This window comes from Haemaphysalis longicornis, unplaced genomic scaffold (assembly GCF_048455015.1).
Source record: "Haemaphysalis longicornis isolate Haplotype H1 unplaced genomic scaffold, Haemaphysalis longicornis Haplotype H1 scaffold_6, whole genome shotgun sequence".
Taxonomy (NCBI): Eukaryota; Metazoa; Arthropoda; class Arachnida; order Ixodida; family Ixodidae; genus Haemaphysalis; species Haemaphysalis longicornis.
This window is the reverse complement of record NW_027526407.1, coordinates 106,553,040-106,556,263: the sequence shown is the minus strand read 5'-3', so window position 1 is coordinate 106,556,263 and position 3,224 is coordinate 106,553,040. Positions and strand designations below refer to the sequence as shown.

Sequence of the window (3,224 nt, the reverse complement as noted above, 5' to 3'; positions counted from 1 at the left end):
AGACGCCGCAAACGCCTTCTTAGTCTTATACGTAACCAACCCCACAACACACAGCTAAGGCATAGCCTAGACACCCTGAACACCGACATACTAATTCACTGCTCCACCCTTGATTCAGCAAATTGGAATCGCATATGCGATTCCATCAACTGTTCGCTCCACACTAAATCCCCTTGGTTTCTTCTCCGCTCCCTTCTTGGTCCTCAGCCGGCTCCCCTCCCCACTCTCCAAAAGCACCTTTCGCTACACGACGCTGACTCTCTTATCCGAGATGTGACCGATTTATACATTCCGCCACCACTCCCTTCTCTCTACCCTGAGTACACAGGGCCTCCAAACAGTGATCTCTATCGCCCTTTCACATTACCCGAGCTGGAACGTGCTCTGGCTGAAAATAAAGCTGGTACCACTCCGGGCGCGGACCAGATCTCCTATTCCATCCTAAAAAACCTCCCTGACTCGGACAAAGAATTCCTTCTCTCCCAAATCAATGAATACTGGAGCGCAGGTATGCTGCCTGAGGATTGGATTTCTTCCACCATCTCCCTCATCCCCAAACCTGGCAAGCCCCCCACCCTCCCAAACCTTCGCCCAATTTCTCTCACCTCTTGTGTCGGGAAGACGATGGAACGCATGGTTCTCGCGCGTCTCACAGACCTTCTCGACAGTACCAACTTCCTACCCAACAATCAGATCGGTTTTCGCCCCATATGTCTACCCAAGACCTCTTTCTTCTTCTTCAGCAAACTTTCTTTCAGCCCTCAGGGTCTCAAGTTCATGCTCTCGTGACTGTGGACGTACGCAAGGCCTTTGACACCCTCCTTCACGACGCCATCCTTTCCCCGCTCCAAGACACTCATTGCGGCTCCCGCCTCTACTCTTATGTTCGTTCGTTCCTTCGCTCCCGACAAGCTCGATTCCGACTTGGGACCGCTCTATCCCCACCCATCACCCTTACCCGCGGTACCCCTCAAGGTGCCGTACTATCACCTACCCTCTTCAACCTCGGCCTTGCCCCCCTTGCCAGAGCCTTGTCCGAGATCCCCAACCTTCAGTCGCTTCTATACGCCGATGACATTACCCTCTGGTGCACCCATGGGTCTCCGGGGGAGGTGGAACAAACGTTGCAATCTGGCCTTGACCTTATTTCTCAGTTCTTTGCCTGCTCAGGCCTGCAAGCAGCTCCAGAGAAATCAGAGCTGCTTTTACTCTCCACCACTAAATACCAACGATCTGTCAACCCACTCTTGTCGCTTACCCTCGGTGGCACTCCCGTCCCCCGATCTTCATCCTGCCGGGTTCTGGGATTTCCCCTCCAAGACCACTCCTTCTCCCATGTAATAAAGTCCACGATCACCACATGCCACCAAGTGACTCACTTGGTCCGACGGGTGGTCAAGCGGCGTGGGGGCATCGATGAATGCAGAGCCAGTCAGCTAGTAACAGCCTTCGCCCTGAACAAAATCTTGTACTGTCTCCCATACTGCACATTAACACAAGCACACATGCGAAGTGTTCAATCTGCCCTTAACACACTTTACAAAGCTGCCCTGCGTCTCCCAACACACGCTTCTACAGAAAAATTATACGCCACAGGTCTCTTCCTTCCTCTTCCTGATCTTCTGCGCCTCCACAGGGATCGACAGCTGGGCCGTCTGTCTGGCTCCGCGAAGGGCCATTGGCTGCTTCAGCGGGCGGGCATCAGGCCCATTGACTTTCCCCTGCACACCCCCCAACAGCCCCTTCCGAGTAACCTCCGCTGTGCCCCCATCCCCTCCAACATGACCCCACACCTTCACGATGGCAGACGGCAAGCTCGCGCGTTTTACCACGACCCCTTCCCTCCGGACACTGTCACATGCTATGTTGACGCGGCATATCACCCAGCTTGTGGCTCCACTGCTTGCGTAATTATGTCCCGCCCCACTGACACCCCAATAACCTCCACAGCAGGACCTTACTCCGATCCTACTTCTCCCTTAGCTCTCGAACTCGCGGCGATCGTTCACGCAACTAGAGAACTAACTTCCCTACCCCCTTCCCCCCGCTACCGCATATGCTCCGACTCCATGGCGGCTATTCGAGCTCTTCGCGACAACCGAATTGCCGAAGATCTGCATGACGACCTCTCTGAAACTCTCTCGCTCCTCTCCCCTGCCTCGGTCGCTGTGGTGTGGGTGCCGGGCCACTCAGGGATTATTGGCAATCAGCTGGCTCACCAGCTGGCCCGCGAGATTACTAACCGGGCGCCGGTGATCCCTTGGCCTTTCCCTCCCATGGCGGACGAGGCATATTTCTACAAGAAAACCCTCAAAGAGCACTACCAACACCTCCGGCACTCGCTACAGACTCTTCCGCCACCACACATTACCCTATCCATTGCACAAGTGCACACCCTTCGGGCAATCCAGCTGAACACCCTCACCACTCCGGCACGTCTTTACCACTACGGCTATCGCTCCGACCCATACTGTCCCAACTGCCCCGCTACGTACGCAAATGTTGAGCACATCCTTTTCTCCTGCCCCGCTGCCCAGCAGTCTCCTCATTACCCTAACCCCCCTCCTCCGAACTGGCGAGTGTGGTTGGCGTCGGCGGCCCTCGTCGACCAGCGAGCCATGATTCTTCTTGCGGAAGAGTACGATGCATAGGTCTTTATCTGACCAGAAATAAAGTTTTTTCTCTCTCTCTCTCCCTTCATGTATATTTGGATGGATACCCTCACATTCTTACACTATGTGCCGCGTAGTTTCTGTTTCTTTTCGGCAGACCACGCATACTTCATCATTTTGTGAACACTTCCCTACAAAACTCTTAGTTCTCAGACAACCTCCTCTAGCCTCAAAAAGCAAAGCACTGCCCTGGGAATTATCGTAAAAATATTCCTTTGTGATGTTCAATTTCTCAGCCCTGTACATCTCTACCGATGTTTTAGTTTCCATTTTTTCCCTCCATTTATTCGTTTCAATCTGCCTTGCCTTTTTTTGTTACCACCGCTGTTTTGGATTTTCCACTGTTCTTTCCGTATTTCATCGTTAGCCTTCTAGTCTTTCTTAATCACTGCGTGTCTACGCTTTTCAAGTATAGCCACCTAAAAACCTTAGCTGCCCGCGTTCGTTGATCCGTTGCCCTCAACCTCATCTCAAGGGATATTTTACTCTGTGCTTCTCTAACTTCAAACGACGCCCAACCCATATCTCCCTGAACGGCTTCGTTAGTTGTTT

The 3,224-nt window shown here is 52.9% G+C and overlaps 1 pseudogene; it reads left to right on the top strand.

Annotated features, from left to right (window-relative positions):
* Positions 1 to 536: 536 nt before the first annotated feature.
* Positions 537 to 2,651, top strand: LOC144143184 (uncharacterized; annotated as a pseudogene).
* Positions 2,652 to 3,224: the final 573 nt, after the last annotated feature.